Here is a 12,661-nt window from a genome sequence, read left to right on the forward strand (position 1 = left end):
GGGAACAACAGCACTTCTTGACTCATACGAGTACGTAAAATCTCAACCAATCTCAAGTTAGGATTCTCCAGAGAAAACAGAACCAATAGAAGAAAGAGAGATGAAGACAGAGAGAGAGATTGATTCTCAGGAGCTCAAGTGATAGCAGAGGCTGAGAAGTCCTGCCATCTGTAGTCAACGAGCTAGAGACACAAGAGAGCCCATGGTCTAAGTTCTAGTCCAAAATCTGGAAAACACCAATGCCCAGTTTTGTTCCCTTTTACTCCCATGAAGGTCAGCCTTTTTGTTCTACTAAGGCCTTCAATTGACTGGATGAAGGCAACCCACTCTACTCACTTTACTGATTCAAATGTTAATCTCATCCCAAAACAACTTCACAGACACACCCAGAATAATGTTTGACCAGATATCTGGGCACCTTGCTGTCAAGTTGACACAAAAAATTAACCATTACACATTATTAGGGAAAAAGAATTGTGGGCACATCAGAAAAAATAAAAATTTCAAATAATTAGTTATAATACTAAAAGATATTTTAATATTTTCTTTGCAACTGATCCAATTTTAGTTGATGAAAATTTTGGACAAGTCTTTTGGAGGTAATTGCCTAGAAGATTTTTCCTTCATGATTGTTGACATTATACCTTTCCTTCAAGTCATCCTTTGTATTTCTAATCAAATTTAATCCACCCCCCATTTCCATCCTCCTGTACATTTATGTATTAGAATTCAACTCAGTTTGTCTCTTGGTAGAGAGAGAGATGTCTGTGGATCACCTATTTCTCCCAGTAAGTTCCTTGGTTATTAGTACCAGAGTCGTTAATTTTAATCCCCTGTTAGACAAAATGGACTGTCTTGCTCCTGGTACAGGACTCAAAAAATGTTTGTTGAGGTAAATAAAATTGCTTAAATAAAAAGACCTAATTTCCTATTTAAAAAATGAAGGGAGTTTCCAAAACGAATAGTGGATGATATTTAAAACACCTAGTTCAAATTTTGGACACATATTTTTCACATTAAAGCCTCAAGCCCAATCCTACATTTCAATTTCACACACTCAGAGCAATTTCCTGACTGGATATTCTAAATTGCAGTTCTCTGAAAACTTGAGCAAAGATGTGCCCTCCCCTCATACAGTTTAACTAACACAAAAGACCCACATTTGAAACCCGAGTCAACCCTGTGGATCAAGAGAACCACTGTGGAGTGGCAGAACTGCTATTCTTGATTGCATTCTGGTTAGGAGGAATAATGAACCTCACTAAATCCTTCAGAATAAACCACTTATTCCTCCTTGAGCACTTGCTTACAGAAGAGAGTTGAATCTGTGATGAAATGGTTGGCCAAGAGTGACCTGAAAAATGGCGTTGATAAACACTTTAAGTGATGTAAAAGTCAAGTCATTTTGAAACATCATTACTATGAATACACAATGATGGACACTAAAAAGTTGAGGGAATACTGGCAAGAGTAAGAGTATAGAATTGGTACATTTTCATGTGACACAATTTTTGTCTTCTGTAAGCTCTTCCTCCATTTTCCCAAAGTTGTCACCAGCCTTCAACATTTCTTGGGGAAAGATCCTAAAGTTCCTCAAACCTCGATAGATGTATTTTTAGGCTGCCAGTGTGCCGGATATGAAGTTGTACTTATCTACGGGACCCTAGAGAGAATGGAATGTTCCCTAGGACTTCAAAGCAACTAGATTTAGAATCAACACTGAAGATTTCAGAGATGGGTTGGTTTGCCTTCCAGAGCAGAGAGACATTGGCACTGTAGGGGGCTTTTGCAACATATGGTTTTGTCCATCTGGAAAGGGGGTTGTGTGCTGTTGTTGCCAAATGCTCACTGCATGTTCTGAGTTTAGACGAATCTAAATAAAATAAAATAAAATAAAAATGTATATTACACTAAGGTAGAGTGTTTAATGCTTTAAAGTCATACATAAAGGAAATTTCAAGGGGGAATATTTCTGTCCTCTAGCCAGTTCTATCCAGAAAAGATTAGTTTTGGGAAAGGCAGTGTAAAGTCAGGTCAACACACCAGCGTGCATAAGGATTCTCTAGCTTTGCCACAATAATTGAAATAGGTGACGGAAGCAAGGCAGCCTGAAAGATTTTCCAGATTACTATTTAGAGAGAAACCCTACCTCTACAAAGCCGCTAAGATATGGTAGTACGGAAACACCATGAACACGGGGGCCTTATTTCTTTTGTTAACTGCAGTATGCCCAGAACCCAGCACAATGTCTGGCATGTGATAGGCACTCAGAATATCTGCTGCAAGTTTGGGTGAGTAGTTGCACGGTGTATATCTACCAGCACACGCAGAATCTTGGCCCGTTGTGCTGTGTAAACAAGGCTGGGCGTTCATCTTATAATTTTACTCCTAGATATTTAACTATTAACGTAAATAACTTAAATAGTATAAAATAAAAGGTAGGGAAGGGAAAGTTAGGATCTCCTGTCACTGTCAATGTCATCTGACTCTTTATAATCTTGGGAAACCCCTCTGGGTTTCAGTTTCCACCACTCTAAAAATAATGGCTTAGACAAAATAGTCTTAAAAATTCCAATATAAATTTCCAATATAACTCTGCTTTCCTTTTTATACGTATTCTTTTCTCTTTTTCCTTCTTTATTTTTATTTCTTTAATTCTTTCTCTTTTCCTCTGAACTGCCTTTTTTCTTTCCTTTTACCTTTTCTCTCCCCTTTCTCCTTTTCTCCTGTGCTTCTGTCTTATTCTCTCTCTTTCTTAGATAGATGATAGGTGAGAGATAGATGATAGATGATAGATAGATAGATGATAGATAGATAGATAGATAGATAGATAATATAGATAGATAGATGATAGATAGATCTTGTTTTATTTGAAGGTAGCTCTCAAACGTAATTTTAACTGTGGGCATCTTAGTGGGGTCCCAAGAGTATGAGAGCTTTACTTTCTGACTTAAGTTGCTGAGTCATGTCAGAAGTTGCTAAGTGCTTCCACACCAGAGAGGTCCATAGCATTGTTGGATGAAATGATTCCTAGAAATATCTTGCAAATCTCAAGTCACAACTGCAAGGCTAAGAGCCTTAGGTAAATAACTGATGTTATTTTCATTAATGATAATTATCTTTTCCTAACTGGGGCGTAAAAACGAGAGATTCCTATTTAATGAATATGTTTATCCAAGAATTATTTTTCCCCATTAGCCAAACAACCAAAACACATTGAAGTACTGAATCAAATTTATATGGCATTTTGTAAGTGTATATCATGACTTTGGTTATGCAGTACAGAAAGCAGGTTTTCAGAATTTTATGATGTGGTATCTGGAAAGAAGTTTTTACAAGAAACCCAATTTTCTTTGGGGAGCTAGTTATGGGCTGTGCCCTGAGGCATCGGCAAAGCCATGTCTCTAGGAGCCTCATCGTCTGGCCTGAAGTTTTGCTAGGAGCACTTTTTCATTATTTATTACAGTCACAAGAAAAGTCTAGTGTAAATCTTTTGCGTACATTGTAATCATGAGTTTATTAGTAAAAATATTGACAGTTATTAAATTCAAAATCAAATTTTGAAAGTAAAGAAAATACAGAAACCAAGTTTGTCTATAAGAAAAAAATACTGTTTCCTCCAATGCAATTTTTTTTATTTAAAAAATCAAATTCTCCTGATATTCATTCTCACTCCCCAGAGGCAACTTCCATGAACATTTTTGTGTGTTTATATAGCTCTCATTATGAGGGTATATATATATATATATATATATATATATATATATATATATCTTGTTTTCACTTATTATGAGTTGACAGTTTTCCATAATGAAAACTATAGGTCTATTACAATAAAATCTACTGAATGGTTATGCTGTAATTTTTCTAACTAGTCTCTTGATAAACAAAAAAGTTTTCTCCAATTAAAAAAATGCAATATAAAGTGTGCATATAATTATATATTAATGCAACATGAAAAATGCTGCATTAAACATCCTCGCATGCCTATCTTTGCCTGCTTGAATTAGTAGAGCTATCAGAAAAAGTCCTCAGTAATGGAACTGAGTCCAAGAGTATGTACCCTTTAAGTTTTATTAGATGGTGCCAAATTGTTATCCAAAGGAATGTGCTTATATACACTCCTCCATTCCCTCTAATACTTGGGAATATTGCATATTTAATCTTTTCCTATCTGAATGGTGAACATTTGTATCACATTATTCTAATTTCCATCTTATTATGAGTGAGATAGAATTTCTTTTCATGTGATTGTTGGTATTTCTAGTTCTCTTCCTGTGGATTCATAATTAGAATACATTTTTAATTTGCAGCCTCAGTGAGTCCTCTTAATTTCTGCCAAGTTTCCTTACTCGTTACAAAGGATTCGTAAAATAAAGGATATGCCCCTTCTCCACTCCTGAACCACAGTCCAGAATCAGGACAACAGGGTCTCAGTTAGAAGATGTTGGAGGAGAAGAGAGGAGGGGGGAGGAGGAGGAGGGCGAAGGGGAAGGGGGGCCGGGTTGGAGAAGAGGGAGAGGGGTGGGGGATGGGGGAGAGGACAGCAACGGAGAGAGACTGGAGAGAGATGCATGGTGAGGTTTGAATTCCTGAGTGGTGTAATTTTGAATTCCACAACTGCTCGAAAGAGGTGTGCCCTGGTCCAACACTGTGAGAGGGACACTGCAGCCATCCCAGGGACTCCTGTGGCCCGGCGAGCCCTCTTGCCCCGGCATTGGCAGTGGGGAGAGTTAGAGTGCACAACCCATAGCAGCATCCTAGTCCTGCATCAGATTTGAGACCGAAGGTAAATTTATTCCCCAATGTCCACCTTTAACAGCGTTCTTGTCAATAAATAAAGAAAATGCAGGCGTCCATAAATCTCTTACTCTTCCGTCCACCCCTGAGAAGATTGCACACCCAGGAGAATGACTTCAATCCCCAGACTCCCCACCTCGCCTCTATAAACTGTGCCTGAAACATGACCGGAGGCGGGGGATTCTCATAGCATTTAGTTTCATTTCCTAGCGTGAGTAACTCTGAGGCGACACCACACATGAAATGGCATCCCCTCTATTTATGTGTCAGGACGACGGAGTGATAAAATCAAGGGATCGTACATAAAAGTCCAGTCTTCTAACTTTATTGCCACCCTTCAGAAAGGACTTTGCTATTCGCCTTTCTCCATTTCTAAAAATAAACGAAAAGTCACCAAGACCAAGCCTGACTTTCACATCCACTCTGATTTCTCAGTCACTCTTGCTCACTGGCTGGAGCTGCAAATAAAAATGGAGGGACGTGGGGCAGATGCACAGAACAGTAACGGTACTAGGGGAGGGGGGGCAATATAGAGAATCCTAAAAATAAGAAAAATCAGTACTTGATCTTTTTTTAAATAGGGATTGGGATCAAATTTCCCTCTGTTGCTGTGCAAGGATTATTTATAGACGGGCGTAAGGAAACAAATTCTGAAAGAGGGACCACTGCCAGCTCCAGGCTCTTGAAGCAAAGGCAAGGTCAAGTCCCGATCAGTAGAATTGCTTGTGAGTAACAGTAAAGAAGCTGGTTCTCCTTCAGTTTTCCTAGTGGCCTAGATGTGCTCAGCCTCTCTTTGACATTAAGGGAACTTAGGTGCCTATGATAGACCAATGGGCTTAGGGATGTGCAAGAAAAGCTTCCACTTCATTGATAGGGACATTCGAAAAATGTTTTACTTCATTCTTTCTCTACCATCATTAAACAAAAATAGAGCAGGCATGTGTGTTTAATGGGGCGCAACATGCTGGGTATGCGAAAACGCATAAATCACATCTATGCATCAGTTTATAATCCAAAACAACACCGATCTTTGACAATGTTCTAGAGCCAGTATTAGAAGAAGTATATTTTTACTGATTGCAAACCGCAAATTACTCAACAGCCAGGGGAATGAGTCAGCAACATTTTAATAATTTTATTTACTTTAAGAAAATCAAATAACAGGTTTCCATTGAATAATTATGATTCTATGTTTCCTCAATGACAAACACAAACTGGAAAATAAAATTGTTTTTCAGAAACTCCAGAATCTCGTAATTCATCTTGAAAATAGAATTCTTTCTTACAATGGTGTTTGGGATTTTTTTTTTTTTTTTAGGTATTGCGGAACCTAGTCCTTGATATGTTTGAGCAGTAAATTTCCTTTGGTCCCTATTTTAGTCATTTCCTACATTCCATGAACAGGATATGGGAGGAGTGGTTGTTTTGCATTTATCTAATCTTCCTCTGACCTTGGAAACTAAAGGTTAAATTCAACCCCATTCTTGCCCCAGGGCTGACAGAAGGGAATCATTCAGTCATAGCATTCACCCTCTTAATTTTCTTTATGAGCCGTTATCCTTTTCAGATAGCAATAGTAAGGGGCTGGAGAGAAAAAAGTTAAAAACAACCAAAAAAACCCTGTGTTTCCCATTCAAAAATACCTGAAAGCTCTCTAACCTAAGCAAAGAAAAACTGTAATAGAATGCTTCTCAGTACAAATAGCTTCTGAGTAGTATCGTGCACATGTGAATTTTTCTATCATAATAGTTATCTTCTTTTCTACGGTGAAATTTTAATTGCTAGATGTTTAATAGTGCTAAATGTTTAATAGTATGCTAAGAATAATATCTTTTCCTTTGTGTATGAAGATGATGTTATTGATCTTGCAAATTTGGCCTGTAATTCAGATTATTGTCTAGCAATGAGGAAAATGTAGAATTTTCTATCCATTACAATAAAAATGGGAAAGAAAGAAAAAAAATAATCGCCTTAAAAATAAAAATCTGGAAAGAAAGTGTGAAAGGGAGCTTGTAATTTTACACTGATCATCTGCGTTCTGTACAGGAACACGATGCAGAGAGAATAATAAAATAAAAATTGAAGGCATAACTATTTCAGAAGACTTGAGAAAACATTGCTGCATTTGCCTTTGGTCTGTGAATAGCTAAACTTCTCACTCTTTGTAAATGAGAGAAGAAGCAGTTTTTTTACTTTCCTCCCCGGTTGGATGACATCACCTCATCCCAGAAAAGCTTCCTCTTGAGAAAACCAGTGATTAATCTGGGATTCTGGGAGTTTGCTTTGCTTATTGGTAGAAATCATCTAACTTTGGATATTTGTCCTAGGATATGAATGGGAAGAATGAGAAATAAGAAACAGACAGAGGACTCGAAACGTAACGACTATAAAAAAGAAAAAATGCTGTTTGCAAATTCTTACACTCATCAACTTTGCTAAAAGTTCTCTTACATTTTGTATTACCTTAAGAAGTAATTGTCTTTTCTATTCTCCTATGGTTGAATTCTAGAAGTAAAATTTAAAATATTATTTAAGGACAAAAGAATGCCTAAGTATATAGCTTTGCAGAAAACTGGTATGGTGATCAAGAGCAACCCCCACACCCAAACTGACACGTGATTAATCGGTCTCAGAATTCACTGCCTTTGGGTAGGAGTCAGTTCGGAGTATAATCAGACCATCTTCTATCTTCTGCTCTGAGGTAAGTCAAAATGACCTTGTGTCTGCAAGTTTATTGGAAACAAGGGAAATGCAGATCAGATTCTATTCATAAACTCTTTACAGTTGTTTGAACGATGACACAAATAGAAATATCATTAAATTTGCATTTAGAATTAAAATTCAAAAGGATATGGAGGATAATAACTTTATAAGCAAATGCAAAATGAAAAAGTTGCAAAACTAAAGTATTCAGTAGATTGCTTTCAGTAGCATAGACATTTTAACAATATTTATTCTTCTAAGCCATGAGCTTGGAATGTCATTCCATTTCTTTGTGTCATCTTCAATTTCTTTCATCAATGTTTTATAGTCTTCAGAGTACAGGTCTTTCATCTTTTTGGTTAAGTTTAGAAAACTCAGAAATAAACCCACAATTATTCTTCAATTAATCTTCGACAAAGGAGAAAAGAATATGCAATGAGAAAAAGACAGTCTCTATAACAATGGTGCTGGGAAAACCGGTCAGCTACATGGAAAAGAATGAAATGACCACTCTGTTTCACCATACACAAGAATAAACTCAAAATGGATTAGACCTAAATGTGATACTTAAAACCATAAAAACCCTAGAAGAGAGCTCGGGCAGTCGTTTCTCTAACATTGGCTGTGGCAGCATTTTTCTAGATATGTATCCCGAGGCAAGGGAAATAAAAGCAAAAATAAACTATTGGGACTTCATCAAAATAAAAAGCTTCTGCACAGTGAAGGAAACAATCAACAAAGCTAAAGAACACCTACTGAGTGAGAGGGCATTTGCAAATGACATAGCCGATAAAGGGATAATATATATATTACCCAAAATATATAAAGAATTTATATGACTCAACACCCAAAAAAACAAATAATCTGATTTAAAAATGGGCAGAAGACATGAATAGACATTTCTCCAAAGAACATATCCAGATGGCCAACAGACGCATGAAAAGATGTTCAACATCACTTATCATCAAGGAAGTACAAATCAAAACTACAATGAAATATCATCTCACACCTGTCAGATGGCTAAAACCAAAAACATAAGAAACAAGTGTTGACGAGGATGTGGAGAAATAGGAACACTTGTGCAATGTTGATGGGAATACAAACAAGTGCAGCCACTCTGGAAAACAATACGGAGATGCCGCAAAAAGATAAAAATAGGACTACCCTAGCTCTTTAATGTCCAAATTTTCATTCAGAAGACCTCACCAACATTCCTTTAACAAGTTAGTAGTCTCTGATCCTATAGTCTCTATTTTCTTTTCCAATTAAATACATGTTCTCTATTAAACATTTGAAGTACTGAATAATAATAATATTATAGACTGCCACTATCTTTCAAGTAGTAATGTAATTACTTTTACAGTGATGTGGCACTCAACTCCATCTTCTGATCTTAACTTGGTTTCGCAAAGAGCCTTTGCAGCCAGAGAGAATGCACAATCTGGTCATGCACGTGTGGCTGTTTATTTTACCATGCAACAGTAAAAAATAGTCTCATCCACCTCATGAAAACTGCAAGAATCATAAACAGTCTTTTGGGAAGTCTGGATTGTTCTTCTCTGCACTAATCTCTTTTGAGAGTAAGCTGTGCGGTGCTTGGTTGAAGGGAGTGATTGTATGGAAGGGATGAATGGAGTCTGTGTGGAACCCAGACAAAGCCAGGGCCAGTAGAGCCATGGCGGTCTTATTGTTTTTGTCCAGAAGAAATACATTTAGAGACTAGTTCTAATTCACTTCTGCTTCCAAGTGAATTCAACCTGAATGCTGTGTTTGCAGAAGGTTTATTACCTGAACTCAATCCCAGTCAGTCAGAATTTGCAGTATGAACACTCCCACAGCAACCTAAGTTCTGCCCTCCTACGCAAAAGGAATATTCTGGGACAAGGGGCCTCTCATGACATGGTTATGTCATAAGGCCTTTCAACTACTCTGAAAATGCTCAGTTAAAATGGCCCCCATTTTGAATCTGTATAGCTGATGTTAACAGTACACTTCTATTTGAAAGGGGAGAAAAATAGAAATATCATAAGAAAGTTGTTTTCAAATCTAGAAAAGCTTTTCAATATGCATAAAGAAGATTTATAGTCTCCCTTTCATTTGAACTTAAGTTTCTTCTTCATTCTTCTCTATAAATGTATCTTTCATACATTTGGTGGAAAAATTCCAGTGTAAGTCTAATCTAAATTAGGCCAAATAATTGGGGGAAATATTTTTTTGTTAAATTCACATTTTTAAGTGATTTGAGTTGGGGACATATTCAAAAATGGCCATAAAATCAAGAGAAATGCTCAGTTTCTACATATCAGTGAAGACTGAATCAGTGATTATAGAGAAAAATAGAAAAGTAATTACCAAGGATTAGAATTTTTTTTTAAAGATTTTATTTATTTATTTGACAGAGATAGAGACAGCCAGCGAGAGAGGGAACACAAGCAGGGGGAGTGGGAGTGGGAGAGGAAGAGCAGGCTCCCAGCAGAGGAGCCTGATGTGGGGCTGGATCCCAGAACGCCGGGATCATGCACTGAGCCGAAGGCAGGCGCCCAACCGCTGTGCCACCCAGACGCCCCTAGAATTTCATTTATATTTTCAACCTGACCATTTCTCTGTGGGCCAGAATAAAGGTAGCTTTAATTCAATGAAAAGGATACATACTCATTTTTAGGCATATTTGTTATCTAACACTTCTACCAGCTTTAGTGTGGTGTAAGTGATGTGCCATTTACAGCCAGGAAGATTTGAATGTGAATCCCAAATAAGTCCCTCCAGTGCTGTTTATACATATCCTCTTTCTAATTCAATTTTCTCATCTGTAAAATGGGAGAAGACACTCACTTCTCTATTTTGAAATAATATAATGAAAGCATTAAACACAGGCTTGTGCATAATAAATACTTCATACATTTCTTCTCCTATCCTCTTCTCTATGTCTCAATGTGTTGCCATACATATGTGGGATATTTTTTTATCCAAAAACACATAAGATCATTTGAGGAACTGACTGGTATAGAAGAAAAAATATAGGCTTTGGAATTACAGAGATTTTGATTTGATTCTCGGCTTTACTACCTCTTTCCTAGATTTGTTTTCTCCAAACTTCAAGCTTTGCATTGATGAAATAGAGATAGAAATATCTACCTAGTAAGATTTGGAGTAATTAAATGTGCAAAGTACTGAGCATAGTGCCTGTCATTAGCCAGAACCCCAATGAATGGTCACTGATATTATTTATTGTCCTAGTTTTGGTTTAAAGAGCACGATGTCAGTATTATCAGAAGTCATGTTGACAAGCAGTCATTCAGGAGTGGAGTCTAAGAAATAAAAGTAAGAATAGAAATTTAAAAAATCTCAATAAAAAGATATAGATAGGGGCACCTGGGTGGCTCAGTCATTAAGCGTCTGCCTTTGGCTCAGGGCGTGATCCTGGTGTTCTGGGATCGAGCCCCAGGTCAGACTCCTCTGCTGGGAGCCTGCTTCTTCCTCTCCCACTCCCCCTGCTTGTGTTCCCTCTCCCGCTGGCTGTCTCTCTCTGTCAAATAAATAAATAAATAAATCTTTTTAAAAAAAGGGTATAGATATAACTTTTGATGATAAATGATTGTCATTCAGAATGAAAATAAGGACCTTATCGTAATATAATAAAATCCTGTACTAACTGGAATATAAAATATATTACATTGCTTTCTGTCACTTAACTTTTCTGCTTTCAAAATAATGATATATATATATATATATATATATATATATATATATATATATATACACACATATATACATACACACACACACATATGTATTGTAGTCCCCATTTGTTATTTCTTACCCAAGGGAAATAAATTTTTTTCTCTTCTGACTAAGTGTAAATATGGCAATATTTCATAAGAAGATGGAAGTTTGACGGAATTACATGAGGGCGATTTCTGTCATCACTTCAGTGAGACTGACTCTGACAGCTCTTGATCATTCATTATGAAGTCATACCATACCTTCCTTTTTATCACACCAGGCAGCATGTACTACAAATGCCTTAAATCAGAATTAAAATTCTTTTTTTTCCTATTGAGTTTTACAGTAAATCAATTTTCCTATTATATATACAAAAGATAAATCAACTAATCAAATTATGCTTATTAATTTGGTACACTTTTAAAGGTCTACCAAATCCTTAGAACGAAATGAAAATTCATTTATTTTCATCTGCCTTCCAGCAACACACATTGTCCAAATCTTCTAAGCATGTAATACTTTCTACCTTTCTTTCGTGTTTGTCATAGTCAAGGAAGGAAAAAGCTTACAAGTGTCCATGTTGGAATTAGCGCTTTTCTGCCACTATCCCATTGGACTCTACAAGAGCTTCCGTGAAAGCCACTTAGATTCACTTTGGAATCCATGCATCTATTCCCTTCACATTCTGTGCCAGAGTCCCTCATAAGAATATTCCCTACAGCCAGTATAAGGTGTCCAGTTTTAATATTAGAAAAAATGTAATAATCTAGGGAACACAGAGGTAGGACTAGAGTTCCATGCCAAGTTGAACCATTAGTCTATAGCTTCATTCAGATTTCATTGGCTGGAGAGGAAGAGGCAGTACAGACATTCTGAGAAGACTTCAAGGTTAAAGTTATTGTTACGATTTCAAGGTCATTCTTAAGTCTGTGGTGGTTAGAAAGACTTTAATCTCCAGCACAATTCATTCATTCTACTTATTTAACAAATATATATTGAGTGTTGTTTGTGCGCCAGGCATTCTAGTTTCCAGAGTTAGCAATGAATCTATTGGATAAAATTTCTTATCTTCATAGAGCTTATATTCTGGTAGCGGGAGGCAGATAATACAAGTAAGTAAACAATGCAGTAATGTCTGTTAGTGATACTGGAGAAAATAAATTACAAAAGTGCAATGGGCTGTTAAAGCTGGGAAGTGGTATCAGTCATGTAGCGTGGTCAAAGAAAGGCTCACCGAGGAGGCCCCATTTGAGCAAAGGCCTGAAAGAGGGGAGGAGCAGAGCTGAGCGTGTGAGTATCTGGGGAAAGAGCATTCCAAACAGGACAGTATGTGGAAGGCCCTGAATGGTGGCAGGGCCCCACGTTCAAAGCACAGCAAGAAGGCAGGGTTGTAGGAGTCAAGCAAGTGAGGGCAGGGTCAATAAGCTGAAGAAGT

This window comes from Ursus arctos, unplaced genomic scaffold (genome assembly GCF_023065955.2).
Source record: "Ursus arctos isolate Adak ecotype North America unplaced genomic scaffold, UrsArc2.0 scaffold_9, whole genome shotgun sequence".
Classification (NCBI taxonomy): Eukaryota; Metazoa; Chordata; class Mammalia; order Carnivora; family Ursidae; genus Ursus; species Ursus arctos.